Raw genomic sequence first — 16,726 nt, forward strand, 5'->3', positions numbered from 1 at the left:
AACTGATCCTTCACCTTCCGCATTATTCCCAGAAACACTTGCCATTGCTGTTCCACTCTCATCCCTGCTAGGGTATTGTTCCATTGAACTTTGGCCAGCTCCTCCCTCATAGCACCATAGTTCCCTTTGTTCAACTGTAATACTGACACTTCCGAGTTTCCCTTCTCACTCTCGAATTGTAGATTAAAACTTATCATATTATGGTCACTACCTCCTAATGGCTCCTTTACCTCGAGGTTCCTGATCAAATCCAGTTCATTGCACAACACTAAATCTAGAATTGCCTTTTCTTCTCTGGTAGGCTCCAGTACAAGCTGTTCTAAGAATCTGTCTCGGAGGAACTCCACAAACTCCCTTTCTTGGGGTCCAGCACCAACCTGATTCCTCCAGTCTACCTGTATGTTGAAGTCCCCCATAACAACTGTAGAATTACCTTTGCGACATGTCAATTTTAACTCTTGATTCAGCTAACACCCTACATCCAGACTACTGTTTGGGCGCCTGTAGATAACTCCCATTAGGGTCTTTCCACGCTTGGAATTTCTCAGTTCTATCCACACTGACTCTACGTCTCCTGATTCTATGTCCCCCCTCGCAAGGGACTGAATATCATTCCTCACCATCATTGCCACCCCACCCCCTCTGCCCATCAGTCTGTCCTTTCGATAGGACGTATACCCTTGAATATTCATTTCACAGGCCCTGTCCACTTGAAGCCATGTCTCTGTTATTCCCACAACATCATGCTTACCAATTTCCAACTGTGCCTCAACCTCATCCACTTTATTTCTTATACTCCGTGCATCCATATACAATACTTCTAATTCATTATTCCCTTCACCTCCCATATCAGTTCCTATTTCACTTGGCCATACTGTACGATCCCTTCTTGAACTTTCCGCTCTGTTGATTCTGCTATCTTTCTTAACTTTTCTTATTCTCACTTTCCCTTTATCTCCATCCTTATGTTTCCAGTTCTTCCACTCCCCCCCCCCCCATCTACTTAGTTTAAACACACCCGTGTTGCAGAGTCAAACCTGCCTGCCGGACTGCTGGTGCCCCGTTTATTAAGGTGCAAACCGTCCCTCTTGTACAGTTCATCCTTACCACAAAACATGCCCCAGTGGTCCAAGAATGTAAACCCTTGCTTCCTGCCCCAGTTCCTCAACCACACATTCAGATCCATTATCTCCCTGTTCTCGACCACTCCAGCACGGGGAACTGGAAGCAAACCGGAGATAACCACCCTGGAAGTCCTGCTTTTCAGCCTTCTTCCAAGTTCTCTGAAGTCGCGCTGTAAAATGTCTTTACTCTTCTTCCCCACGTCATTTGTGCTGACATGCAACACCACTTCCGGATGTTCAGCTTCACTCTTGAGGATTCCCTGCAATCGGTCCGTGACATCCTGGTTCCCGGCACCAGGACACTGTTGTCCTAGAACACTGTTATTCTAAAATGTTTTAATGCGATTTTCAGTTCAGTGTGTTGTTTTACATGCCGAGCTCCAAAAAGTCTTTCAGCATTTTGTCCAACATTGTCAGCCCATTCCTCGTTTTCACACAGAATTCCCAGATCATTCTCTGGGACTGGGAGACATTCCACACAAACAGACTGAGGAAAAGCGGGGAATCCTCTGCCGGGGTTCCCTTCACTGGGAGTTCTGTGATTTCTTGTAATCAGTGAACTTGATGAGTGACAGGCTGAGTGAAAGCGAATGGAGAGGACATACCTCCACAGTGACAGGACGTCCCGGTGACCATGACCACGGGAATAGTCACTGGGCAACCTCTTCACCCATTAAGGAAATTTCCGAGTGCATTCATAGAAACATAGAAAACATACAGCACGATACAGGCCATTCGGCCCACAGAGCTCTGCCGAATATGATCCCTACCTTCGAACTGCCTAGGCTTTGCCCATAGCCCTCTGTTTTTCTGTGCTCCATGTAGCCATGCAGGAGTCTCTTAAAAGACCCTATAGTTTCCGCCTCTGCCACCGTCGCCTGGCAGCCCATTCCACGCATGCACCACTCTCAGAATAAAAAAACTTACCCCTGGTATCTCTTCTGTACCTACCCCCAGCAGCATAAACCTGTGTCCTCTTGTGGAAACTATTTCAGCCCTCGGAAAAAGCCTCTGACTATCCACACGATCAACGCCTTTCAACATCTTATACACCTCTATCAGGTCACCTCTAATCCTCCGTCGCACTAAGGAGAAAAGGCCGAGTTCACTCAACTCATTCTCATACGGCACGCTCCCCAATCTAGGCAACATCCTTGTAAATCTCCTCTACACCCCTTCTATGGTTTCTACATCCTTCCTGTAGTGAGGTGACCAGAACTGAGTACAGTATTCTAAGTGGGGTCTGACCAGGGTCTTATATAGATGCAACATTACCTCTGGGCTCTTAAACCCAATCCCTCGATTCATGAAGGCCAATGCATCGTATGCCTCCTTAACAGCAGAGTCAACCTACGTAGCACCTTTGAGTGTCCTATGGACTCGGAGCCCAACATCCCTCTGATCCTCCACACCGCCAAGAACTTACCATTAATGGTATATTCTGACATCATATTTGACCTACCAAAATGAGCCACCTCACACTGATCTGAGTTGAATTCCATCTGCCACTTCTCAGCCCGGTTTTGCATCCTAACAATGTCCTTTTGTAACCTCTGACAGCCCTCCATATGATCCACAACACCACCAACCTTTGTGTCATCAGCAAATTTACGAACCCATCCCTCCACTTCCTCATCCATGTCATTTAGAAAACTCACAAAAATATTAAGGTTCCCAGAACAGATCCCTGAGGCACACTACTGATCACCAACATCCATGCAGAATATTACCCGTCTACAACCACATTTTGCCTTCTGTGGGCAAGTCAGTTCTGAATCGACAGAGCAATGACCCCTTGGTTCCCATGCCTCCTTACTTTCTCAATAAACCTTGCATGGGGAACCTGATCAAATGCCATGCTGAAATCCATATACAGTACACTACAACTATGGCTCTACCTTCGTCAATGTGTTGAGTCACATCCTCAAAAAAATCAATCTGGCTCGTAAGGCACGACTTGCCTTTGACAAAGCCATGCTGAATATTCCGAATCATATTATGCCTCTTCAAATGTTCATAAATCCTGCCTTTCAGTATCTTCTCTATCAACTTACCAACCACTGAAGTAATTCTCACTGGCCTATTATTTCCTGGCTATCCCTACTCCCTTTCTTGAATAAGGGAAAAACATCCGCAATCCACCAATCCTCTGGAATCTGTCCCGTCCTCATTGAGAATGCAAAGATCATTGCCTGAGGCTCAGCCATCTCATCCCGCGCTTCCCAAAGTATCCGAAACTTCTGAAATGCCTGCTTCGCTGCCACTGCTACTGTGCGATGGAGAATCTCCGCAGGGAAAGGCCCCAAATCCTCGGCTTTGCCTATTACCTGTTGCCGGGGTCGGGGTCGAAGCGCTCGGCAGAGATGGCGCTCGGTGCTCAGTGTCGAAGGGGTGGGCGGAGGGTCGAAGTTTTCGGACGGACTCAGAGTCGGACTGCGGTCGGGTGCTTCCAGGATGCTGCATCGGCAGCTTTGCGGCACTGGAAGCTTATGGCAGGGAGAGTTTTTCTTCCTTCTACCGTCTGCGTGAGATGATGGGACTTTCGAGAGACATTGTGACTTTTTTTTAATCGTGCCCATGGTCTGTTCTTCATCAAATTACGTTATTGTTTTGCACTGTTGTAACTATATGTTATAATTATGTGGCTTTTGTCAGTTTTTTTTAGTCTTGGTTTGTCTTGTATTTCTGTCATATCATTCTGGAGGAACAAATTGTAATATTTCTTAATGCATGCATTACTAAATGACAATAAAAGAGGACTGCATGTCCTCATAATCTAATCTAATCTAATATTCCAAGCCCCAAGATGGGAATCAGGTGCCTATGATTAGCCCAACCGAAACAAGGGACAGCCGGATGACCCGGAGTCCTGAGTCCACGGACCGGACCGTGAAACGGAATGCAGACTTCATAGACCGGACCATGACACCTAACAAACTCTACCCCATCTAAACCCCTCACTCTCGGGAGAGGCCAATCAATATCTGGGAAATTAAAATCTTCCACCACAACAACCCTGTTATTATTACACCTTTCCAGAATTTGTCTCCATATCTGCTCCTCGATGTCCCTGTTACTATTGAGTGGTCTATAAAAAACACCCAGTATAGTTATTCACCCCTTCCTATTCCAACCTTCCACCCAGAGACTCCGTAGACAACCTGTCCACGAGTTCCTCCTTTTCTGCAGCCGTGACACTATCTCTGATCAACATGGCACGCCCCCACTTCTTATCGCTCCCTCCCTGTCCTTTCTGAAACTTCTCAAGCCTGCCACTTGAAGTAGCCATTCCTGCCCCTGCACCATCCAAGTCTCTGTAATGGCCACAACATCATAACTCCAAGTGCTGATCCATGCTCTAAGCTCATCTGCTTTATTCATATTACACCTCGAATTAAAATGGACACATCTCAAGCAATTGGTCTGAGCGCGTCCCCTCTCTATCATCTGCCTGTCCTCCCATTCACAATCTCTCCAAGCTTCTTCACCAATTCCGGAAATTTCTAGGTGCATTTATTAGCAACACGGAACTAACTGTGAAAATTACAAATCAGAATATTATTAACGTCACTGAGCACAAGCGCAAGGGAACAGGGCCTTTGACCTTTCTAGTCAATGGCGAATTAATTTTTCTGCCTAGTCCTATTACCTGCACAACCACCCACCGGACAATGCCTAACCATATACTTTTCCAATGTTCTCTTCGATGTCAAAATCGAACCCGGATCCACCACTTCCACAGGCAGCCCGTTCCGCACTCTCATCACCTCTCCCTCCTCAATTTCCCTTAACATATTCAGCTTTCACCCATAATCTGGGAGCTCTGAGGTGGGGGCAAAAAATGGGGTGAAGAAGGAAGGCGGACGGGAAAGGGGATTCAGGACGCGACCCTTCATCGTTGCGTCTATTGTAAACATCTGAGAAGTTTAATTAATTACGCATAGTTTTAGAGATGCTTCATTCATTCTTGACGGGGCCACAGTCATTTGGAGTTACATTGCCGAATACATGATGCAAGAATGACGTGTCTCCCGCAATGTCAGATTTTCCAGTTGTTTGAATCTCACAATTACATCACCACTAACGAAATTTAGGCTGCCCTGTAGGAATTGTACTCTGCTGTTGCTGGTGGGAAGTGTTGAAACGCGTCCCCGTGGAGCTCGGAAATGCTATAGAGACTCAGGTAAACTGCCATGCCAGTGTTCCACTCGGAAAGACTGCCGAGAATATCATCGGCAGAAATGTGGCAAACATTTGCAAGTGACAGTGGAATATTGTACGTGATTATGGCAGCCATTGGAGTTTCTGGTAAGCGAGATTAATGCTTTAAATTCTGTCACTCCTTGTGTGCGCTGCTGACACTCTCGTAACGGTAATTTTGCCAGCTATGGTAAGTGTAAAACAGATACGATCGGGGAATCCGCTTCTTGAAGGTAAATATTTGAAGCCAGATCTGCCTTTTAATGAAGCATCAAAGTATTATGATTTGAGCTTTAAGGAGTCGCCGTGCACAAGTTTTGAGAACTATTTTGGGCGGCCAGGTTGTGCAGTGGTAAGCACAACGCTTTACAGTACTAGCTCAATACCCGCCGCTGCCTATAAGGAGATTGTACGTTCCCATCGTGACCGCGCGCGTTTTCTCCGGGTGTTCCTGTTTCCTCCCACAGTCCAAAGCCATACCAGTTGTTAGATTAGTTGTAAATTGTTTCATGATTAGATAGGATTAAAATGGGGAATTGCTAGGCCTACCCTGGGCTGTATCTCAGTAAAGTAAAGGAAGTATTATTGATATGAACTGATAGATTAATAGATGTCTAATTGTTAGTTACAGTCCAGCGTGCAGCATATAGTCTAATGGTCCTGCATCAATGTGCACTCTGTACTATGGGACCCCATCGCTGCGGGCTATTCTCCAATATCTGACAACTCGGTTCGCCACTATTGGGATTGACAATCACTAGAATTACAATCGGGGTGTTGGGAGCCACCATCACCATTGACAGCAAAGGTAAGGATGTAAGAGGAGGCAGATAATGGGGTCTGCAATAAAAGGGCAAAATGCTGGAGGAAGTCAACGGATCAGGCAGCATCTTTGGAGACAAAGGAAATTCGACGTTTTGGGTGGGGAATATTGTGTCTATCGCTATACAGGGCTGCGATCTGGGTCGTAAATCACCTATCTACTTCACAAATGCTGCCTGAAACCAATGAGCCGGTGTTTTGATCGATCCAATCCAACTTTAACCCAAAAAGGAAGGTTCCCGAGGTGCTGCAGAATGTTTACTTTGGATGACAAGCTCTGACCCAATGCATGTTATTTCGTTAAGAGATTTGATTTCGCCATCAGATCCAAGGAACGATAATTCAGTTGATGTCCGTTTTTTTTTGACAACACAGTGAATTTACTGGCGATTATCATCCTGCCCCGGGGTAAATGCGGCCTCTCCACCTGCACCACTCGTTACCTGGTGGCTATGGCGGTGGCGGATCTACTGGTCATTGTCACTGAAGTAATCCTGAGTCAAATCAAATATCATTACTTCCCACTGAGTTTCCTGGACATCACTCCTGTGTGCGCTGTTATCCACGTCCTCCGTCGAATAACCACAAATTGTTCAGTCTGGTTCACCGTCACATTCACCTTTGATCGATTTGTCGCCATTTGTTGCCAGAAGCTGAAAACTAAATATTGCACCGGGAAAACTGCGGCTGTGGTGCAAATAACAACCGGACTTCTTCTGTGTCTGAAAAATATTCCGTTTTACTTCGCAACGGAACCTGGGAAGATTATTGACAACCTCCCGTGGTTCTGCGGTCCCAAGCCAAGTTACTTCACTGACAAAGGTTGGCTTGGACTCGACTGGTTCGATACTGTTTTCACACCATTGCTCCCATTCGCTATAATTCTGCTGCTCAACGCTCTGACAGTCCGGCACATATTGGTGGCCAGTCGTGTCCGCAGGGGGCTCAGAGGTCAGAGCAAACGGGAGAACAGTAGAGGCCCGGAGATGGAGAACAGGAAGAGGTCTGTGGTTTTACTTTTCACCCTGTCTGGCAGCTTCATCCTCCTGTGGCTGACGGTTGTCGTAGAATTCGTCTATTACCAGGTCAAAGGGACAGGACAGGCCAGCATTGGTTCCGAAAATATTTTGGCACAAGTTGGCTACGCGTTAGCGAACGTAAGTTGCTGCACCAACACCTTTATCTACGCAGTGACTCAGTCCAAGTTCAGGGAGCAGGTAAAGACCGCGATGAAGTATCCAGTCACCTCAGTAGTCCGGTTCTTTAAAAAAACTGCGAAATGAGCTCAGCCCAACAGCCCAGGACCTGGTCCTTGCTCTGCGCTGTCTCATCTCCAATTGCGGGGGCGGAGCTGAACGCCCAGTCATCAGCAAGAGTCGCGATCTCCCAGCGTCCAGCGCTACATTCATTCCCGTATTCCCCAGGTTCAGCGCCACTCAGAGCACGGGAACCACTCTCATATTTTGTGTGTCTGTATTCACAATAATAAAAAGTACATTTCCAAACAGTCAGTCAGCTGGACAGAGTACATGCAAATAAATATTGTTAAACTTTCATGTCGGAAACCTCCCATTCTTTTGTGTTATTATTATCATTAATAATAATGATGATAATACATTTCTGCAATAGGCAGCATGTTCGAAAGAAATTGTGCATCCAAGATGCTTCTACTTTTTAGTAACTGTAATTCGGAATTACGTTTTAGACCGGGCGTCAGTGTTATACATATGTCTTTGTGCTAATGAGGACTGAAGGAGGGTGGGGTGATAGAAATCGACAGAGAAGGGAGGAAGCATGTGTGTGTGTGTGTGTGTGAGAGAGAGAGAGAGGGAGAGAGATGAGGGGGATTAGAGAAGGAGGGCTGACAGGCAGGCAGACGCGTGATACATGCACAGAAACAGACAGACAGCGGAGAAGTCAGACAAGAGTGACAGGCGGGCAAACGGGCGGAAATACCAATATTCCTTTCATGGACCTCACAAGAACTGAGTGTACCGCGCTTGCGGAAGGTGAAATGCAGTTACCCAGTCTCGTTTTTAATGCTGCTGGAACCATGCCTCCGGTCAGAGATCAGGCGTTGAGGATGGAGACTGAATAACATAGACACGCGGGAACCAGGAGTCAAGGCGATCATGCAGTATTGCTTTGTGTTTTCTTGGAGAAAGACTCCACATTGTGAGCATCGAGCGCAGAAAACGGTTTTGTCACTGCCAATATTTCCGACGTTCTTAATAGTTTTAATTTCCTGCAACATCTCTGACTTGCATTTCACGGCTGGAGTGTATTTCCCCCCTTGCCTACAGACGTCGTCATAAACCACTAAACAGGCAACTTTTAAAATGGCCAAACATCATTAGATATCTATTTGCCCAAGCGTTAACCTCCTCTTCCACATTGCAAATAGAATTCGCTTATTTCCTCATATTTCGCGGACAGGAGACATTCCCTCGGTTTTGGTTGTGTAGATCCAACCTGACATACAGACCTCCCTGTTTATTTTAGGTGGACGGGCTCCGCAACAACTCAGCTCCAACTTGTCCCCACTCCGCTCGCTCCAACTTCGCCTCCGACCCCAACTTCTCACGGAACACCTTCAGAACTCCGGCCTGCGGAGCATGCATGAAAGTGATTGATGGAAATTACAGAAAGGCGAGGAGCAGCAGGCTTTGACTCACATCCCAACACATGCCAGTCAGTAAAACGGATACTTACCTCTCTCTTTCCAGTGAATTGGATATATTTCTATTTGCGGAATTTGTATTCATGCTCATAAACTAGGCTTTCACGTTCTATTGCATAATCTGATGTGCGTCCTGACCTTCGTTCTGGAATTTAAGCCAACTCCTGATACCCGTCCCCTATATCCACACAACATGACGATCCTCGCAAATATCCAAAGATCTCCAGTCAGTTCCAAACTCCTGTTACCCGTCCCCTTTATCCACAGAACATGACGACCCTCACAGAAATCCGCACAGTTCGAAACTTTGGTTACCCGTCCCTTACACCCACACAAAATGACGGCCCTCACAAAGCTCTAATTAGCTCGAAAAGCATGGCGATTAAATTATCGGTCACGTTATATTTTGACTAAATCTCACCTTTATGGAAATGGTTACAATTTGCTCATAGGACGAACTTTATGCGCACCACAGAACAGGTGCAATTGTGCATGGCATGGACGTTATTCTGCATCTTCCGACACAAGGGTAGGATCACATTGAGATGCGGAAGGGTAAAAAAAATGAGTTTTATTCATAATAGACACAAAAAGAAACAGTAGAACCTACAACGTCTTGCAAAACTCGGACTAACTCGGCCAGAACTTCACTAGGCAAAGATCAGTCCCACTAACACCGAGGTGTTAGCACTAGCATTTTTAATACATTCCGCGGCATGAAGTAATCCACGCCCAGCTAATTAAAAGCCCCGACTCTCGACAAGCTTACCAGTAACTATTCTGATAAGAGAGAAAATTCGAAGGACACTTTCTTGGACACCAGCAAACTCTCGAGGAGAAGTTAGTGGAAGTACCCAAAGACAATTGCCGCTTATACATCAGCTAGGTAAGAACAACCTGTAGCACATATAAAAACCCGAAGCGCGACGATGCATTGTAATTATAATTAATAAAAGGCAGAAAATATGAAACATAAATAGCAAACAACAGAGACCACAGAATACCCCGACCTAATCCAAACCCTAAACGTAACCGTATCCTAACCTTACCCTAACCCTACCTAACTCTAATACTAAACCTACCCTAACCCAATACTCTCCGGTATCTTCAATCCCCCATACTCCTGAGTCAACACTGCACTGCCCTGTGCTCCTTTTAGCTTACGTACACCTCGAAGGGTTTGCTATAGTCCGGCAGACCCTAGTCTGGTGCTTGCTTCAGCGCATCTTTCGGAACCTTGAAGGCTCCTTGCCTGTCTTCAACCCACAGGACATTATCTCTTTCAAAACCGCTGTTCTGAGGACAGCATCACGGAGACGGTGTTCTGGGTTGCACTATTTGAAATCCCGCACAAACCCCTTCCTCGGGCCTCCCAGGTTTTGCGATAGGCAACGCTGGAGTATTACACGGACTTTGAGCCGGCCGAAGAGCACCCTTTCTGCAGGCCATTACGTTCCATATTTATCTACACATTTATATACACCGTCCAGTCTTGTATTTGCCAATTCAAATTTGTTAATTTGAAGGAGTGGGTCACCTCAGGTCCGAGGCAATTTAGCAGCGTCGCACTCCAGTGGGTCGTTATGTTCTAAGGAATTCCTCCATTAGCTTCCCACGTATTGGTAAATCTAGCAATAAAATCACTAAATGTTTCTCCGTTCATTTGCATACATCTCGTGAGTTCTCCAAAATCACCTACTTGTTTAGCTATCAGGTTGCTTACAATCCCTTAGCCATCCTATCATCACATCCCTGGATGATACTGGACCGTCTCCTGTCGAGTCCCCTGATGCATGTATTCTTACTTCAGGGATTTTCTCCGTTGCCGTCTGCCAAGGGACTATAATATTCTCGGTAGGGCCTGCATATCTCCCGGCAAGGGGTGAAAAATTCGCTGGTCTGGATCAACCGCTTCAGAACCGCCACACGTTTCCGAATTGGGTGGGGAGCATAATTCCGAATTGGCTCAGCCGGGCTTAAAGGTTTTAAAATGGCCATATCTCACAAAACCAATATCTGACCCAACCCCTGACCTGCGGAACCGGCGGGCCCTGTTTCCGTCTCTGCCTTGGATCGAGTTCTGCTGACGAGACCAATCCATGTACCCGCCGAAGAATCTGGATTCTCCCTGCCCGTCCCGCGGTCTTGTGATTCTGACCTTTACACCGTTCTGAGCGCCGTCCCCCTGGTGGCGGCTGTCGTTGCCTCTGCCGCTGGTGATCACGTTGCTGAGACAAACCCAGAAACATCCCTATTATTCCCATGTGGTCGGGGAGCTCCTGATAAGGAGGTGGGGCGTTATCTGAGGGTACAGTCCGGTGCCTGAGACAGTCGGAGCAAAGGGTCTCGATGGGTTACCGCTGCCCTCTGAGGGGCCTGGTTTTCTGCTTCCTTGCTGTTAACCTTTGGTGGCTAATGCTTTCTCGCCATCTCTTCCAATTTATTAAAACACCACATCATATATTCTAAGTCCCAGTTTGGATTCCTAACCCCAAATTCTGTTTCGTGTTTCCAGTACAGAATGTTCTTTAAATTGAAAGATCCACCATACAGGCAATCACCGCAAATATATGCATGCACATCACCGGAGAATGGCACAGAGTGCCTCGTGTCCCCTGTTTCCAAATAAACCTTGTCCACACGTTTGGCGGGGTCGGAGATTGACTTATGTAGCCGAGGAAACCCGAGTGTTTCATACATATTGCGTCAGGAAACCTTTCTGACCACACCCAACAAATTCAACCGCATCCAAACCCCTTGTTCTAAGGCGTTGCGAGTCAATATTACTAATGTTAAAATCACCCATCACAAAAACGTTATTATTATTCCACTGTTGCATAATATGCCTCCCTATCTGCTCCTCGATGTCTCTGTTACCACTAGGGGAAAAACATGCAAGGAGCAAGAACTCACCGCGTAATGTGGTGCTCCACCTGCCTTCCGCTGTCGCCGATGCCACTACAGAGCACCGAGCTACGTGCAGCTGGTTGACAACATGCTTTTAAAGCAAGCAAAATTATGAAGTGCAGCTTGTCATTGAAGATTCCTCTTCTGCACTCCCACTTAGTCTTCTTCCCTGCAAACACTGGCGCGGTCAGTGTCAGTGCTTGGACTGGTTTAAAACAGATTGTGGGCCGGTGAAGACAAAACAGCACATGAAACTTATTCGGCCTCTGTGAAGCTTGAAATACTGGCCGTTCTTTTGGATTTTATCGAAGCGGAGCGAGAAAGGAGCATGGGTAGCACCACGGAAACAGCGAGACAGCTGGTCATCCTGAATAAGAAAGGTTAACACATTTCCTTCCCGATCGTTGCCAGATGAGATGCCGCCCCTCTCATTTATGCTCTGCCTCACGATAGCAGCTGAGAACGCCGCAGACAGGGGAATAAGTCCGAACAGTGGAATAAGAATTAAAGATTTATAAATCAAGGAAATTAGAATTAAAATGAGATTTACTTCTAATTTAGTGGAGACAACATGTTATGTACCCCCGGGGTTCGTTTTTGCTGTGGACTGTCACTTCAAGGCACAAGAAAGAACTGAGACTATCTTTTGGATTTCTGCTGAGAGAGAGACAGGGGCAAAGTCTGCCTTTCAGCTCATGTTTACACTTTTACAAGGACACTGACTACTGCTGTCAGCTTCTGGGTTGCCATGGAAAGAGAGGGGAAGAGAGAGAGAGCAAAGATCAGCACGTAAGTCATCATGGTAACCGAGGGTGGAGTCATTTGACGGACAATCGATGTTATGGTTTCTCTGCAGCGCGTTTGCTTTTTACAAGGGCAGCTACAGACACAGAGAAACACATGCTCAGAGTCAAGATGGATTCGGTCATTGAAAGACACCAGTGAGTCGGTCGCCGGTTTAAACTTTCAGTGACCCGAAAAGGAGTGAGTTGAGATCGATCCTGAGTATTGATAAATGACTCCCACAACTTGTCTGCAACTAGAACAAGTTTGCAGGAAGAGAACAGAAGAGAGATAGGTTTGAAACAGAAGAAACCGAGTGACAAAGAGGTCACTGTTTGGACTCGCTCTCTAAGTAGCCTGTAAGGGTGAGTTTGATTCTATTCGAATGCGAAGCTGTGATTGTCAATTTGTTAATCCGCAGGAGTGGGTTCTCTGGTGAGGGGGAAACCTTTGTGAATACCACTTGTGTGTTACCCTTGTCTGGGTGTGGTAGTTCACTGATGAAAGGCACCCCTGTGGCAAATCACGGTTGGATTTATTTCGTATGTCGTGGAACTGGATAGGTGGCTATCACAGTTGTGTGTTTGGGGCAACCTTGTGTGGAAACTACCTGTGTCTGATAATCCTTGCCTGGGTTGGTAGTTTTACCACTTGAAGACGGTACCACAGTGATAGAATACTGTTGGTGATAATCCATACGTGGATTCTGTTGGAGTACCCTGTGGCCACCATTTTGGGATGTCCCGTAGCTGAATTCGGGTGCGGTACCAGTTGTGTTGGAAGGATATTCGTTGACGATCACTGTCGGCGATATTTCGTGTGTGGAGTGGAAATACTTCGGGGATAAAACCTACTATTGCTATTTTGTATTGTTGTCGTGGAATCTGTGGAATATCGACGTAATTGTCTTCTCTCGGCATTTACCCTGGAGTACAAATATCTCTCTCCATCACTGCTCAACTCAACACCACGAAATGAACTGGACTTTACTCATCATTGTAAGACTGTATCCATTTACCCCTAGGGTTGAAGAACTTTGTTTATATATATATATTTCCACAGTTATATACATATAATGTCTACTAACCTGTTTAATGTATCTGAATTTATATGACTGTATGGCGTAGTTATTAACAAACAGCATTAGTTAATAGCAATACCAGACTCCAAAGTGTTTTCTATTTCTGCTGGCACTTTAACCCGTCACGGGGTACGTGACGACTCCGAAAGTGCAGTAAATCGCTTATATCGGAATGAAAAGAAGAGAGTCAACACCTTTCGCTAACTTGGGCCAAAACTCTACCTATGAACTTTGTATTGGAGACATCAGTTGCAACACGGAACATATATATGACTCTAATAATGTTTAAATATCTGTGTGAAGCGCCTCTTCCTCTGCTTCAAGGAGAGAATGACACATTCTCCGCTGATATCTGAAATGTTCCAATTTCGGCAGCGTCCTGCAGAAGCTCCACTGCCATCACACCCTTTACTTGTGAAGAGCAGAAAGGTTACGATACTCTAATCGGACCAATCTTATATATTATTGCATCATGACCTTTCCTGTCAGTGGAGGCGGGTATTCGGAATATATTAAGCACCACATTATCGATCCGTATCCCTACCGTCATTGATGTTTGAACTTCCATTTCTTGTCCGTCTCTGCATCAGCTCTCTCGAGAACCTGATCACTCTTTGTGAATATCCCAACCCTACTCACCCATGAAGGTAATCACTGCGTACCTCAATATTGACCTCTCTCTGCACTTCACTGTCCATCTTACAAACTGATCAATTTCATGCAATAACTGATGACCCTTTGGCTTATTACTGCACCGGGTAACTAGACACGTGAAAAGGCTCTTCTTCTGCGTCATTCACTTCAGACCATTCAATACATAAGTACATCGAGGTAGCACATCAGAATAGAAAAACAGAATATACAATCAACACTACAATATGCAGGAGGAACTCAGCAGGCCCGACAGCATCTAGGAAAAGAGGACTGTCGATGTTTCGGGCCAAAATCCGTCGGCAGGACTGAAGAGTAGATTGATGGGACTAGAAAGGAGAGGGGGTGAAGAACAGAGCTGTGAAACAAATTGGTAAAAGAAACAGAAAGACACGGAAGAAAGAAAAGAGGGTAGTGGAAGGAGCACGAGAGGGAGGCGATGGGCTGGCAAGGACATGTGAGAGAGGGAATAGGAAATGGTGAAGTTGGGGGTGTGAGTCATTGCCGAAAGTTCGAGAAATCAATGTTCATGCCATCGGTTTGGAAGCTACCCAAATGGAACATAACGTGTTCTTCCTCCAACACAAGTGTGGTCTCAACACTCGAGTGGAGCAGGACATGGATAACATATCGGAATGGGAATGGGAAGCAGGTTTAGAATGGGTGGCCACTGTGCTCACTGGGAGATCCCACTTTTTCATACAGACGGAGCATAGTTACCCGGCGAAGCAGTCCCCCAATCTACGATGGAGCTCACCGATATACGGGAGGGCACGTCGGAAGCACCAAACACAGTATATGATCCCAACAGACTCACCAGGAAGGACTGTTTAGGGCCCTGAATGGTAGAGAGGGAGGAGGTGTAGGGGCAGCTGCAGCAGTTGTTCTTGCAAGGATAAGTGCCAGGAAGGATATCAGTGGGGAGTGACGAATGGACAAAGGAGCCGAGTAGGGAGCGATCCCTGCGGAAAGCAGAGAGAGGGGGGAGAGAAAGATGTGCTTGGTGGTGTCATCCCGCTGGACGTGGTGGAAGTTTCGGAGAATGCCGTACTGGACCCGGAGGCTGGTGGGGTGGTAGGTGAGGACAAGAGGAACCCTATCCCTAGTAGGGTGGCGAGAGCATGGTGATAGAGCAGATGTGCGTGAAATGGAAGAGATGCGGTTGAGGGCAGTGTTGATGGTGGCGGAATGGAAGCCCCTTAGTTTGAGAAAAGAGGACATCTCCTTCGTTCCTAAACAATGCTGTGTTATATTTGCAGAGAAAGTGCAATTCAGATTGCTAAACAAATAAATACGACTATTGACCTAATTGTCAACAACGCTACCAATTTAGTTCATCTGCAAATCAATTGTCACTGTTGGAACATATGTAACGCATGCAGATGCTCTGTCGGTTTAAGCATTTGCATCATTTCGAAGGTCATATGTAGATTATTGAATTCCTTTGCTTCATACTGGCTCCAAACTTCGTGACAGCTGTTTCAACAATAACGATAATAAAACCGAGTTGAGTCCGAGAGTGTTTTACAACAACATTCATCGACTTCCGAGCCGTCATTTTTTCGTCGTTGAGATTTTGAAATTTCGCATCAAGCTCCAGACCTCATCACGATTGGGATTTTACTTGAATGACATCATGTTTATTTTTACTCCAGCTGTTGGAAGACACGTCAGCCTTGTGTAGTATTGAATATTCAGTGTGCTGGAGCGAGTATAAATTAACGACCGTGGAGATTCATCAGCTCAGAGTTTCTTCAGCGAGATCGCGGGCAGCTGGAAGACAGGCTGAATCTCACACAACATGCTTGAAACATTTTACCGTGTGAGAAAGATATCTTACATGATCATTGCCGTTATTGGTGTTCCTGGTAAGAACATCGGCGAACAAACATTTGCAGTTCTGTGTGCTCGGTCTTAGGACTCGTTCAGTGACGGACAGCGTTGTGATGCCGGTGTATCGGTGAGTGCGGTACCGACATTGTAACACAACAAACTGTGCATTCAGAGGTTCCCTTACAGTTTAATCCACGGCTTCGACTGAAAATAAACCGGCAGCTGAAACTAATGTAGAATGGCAGATTGGGGAGATGGAGTCATTTTGCGGATTCATGGCAGACAGTTTTGATTTATCAATGTAAAGCCGCTGTCAGATAATCCAACCCCCTCGGCACCTTTACGGGCTACTTTGTGATATTCCGTATCAATATTGTAATATGCTTTAAACTTAAATATAAATGTATTGCGCTGTGTTTAAATAAATTGCTGCAAGTTTGAAGGGAACGCGGGAAGAGGATCGTCGTGATATTTCGGGGAGAGCGGTAGACATCACTTGTGACTCAGATTCGGAATCACTGGGAGTTTTCGAAAATTCAAATCAGGGTCTGTGCGCGCTTTAGTGTACCAGAGTTTGTTTCCACACCCTGTTGTCCGTGGCGAAGCGGGAGTTAAGAGCCAACACTGCGGTTTCCGTTAGCGGCT

This window comes from Mobula birostris, chromosome 13, assembly GCF_030028105.1.
Source record: "Mobula birostris isolate sMobBir1 chromosome 13, sMobBir1.hap1, whole genome shotgun sequence".
Classification (NCBI taxonomy): Eukaryota; Metazoa; Chordata; class Chondrichthyes; order Myliobatiformes; family Myliobatidae; genus Mobula; species Mobula birostris.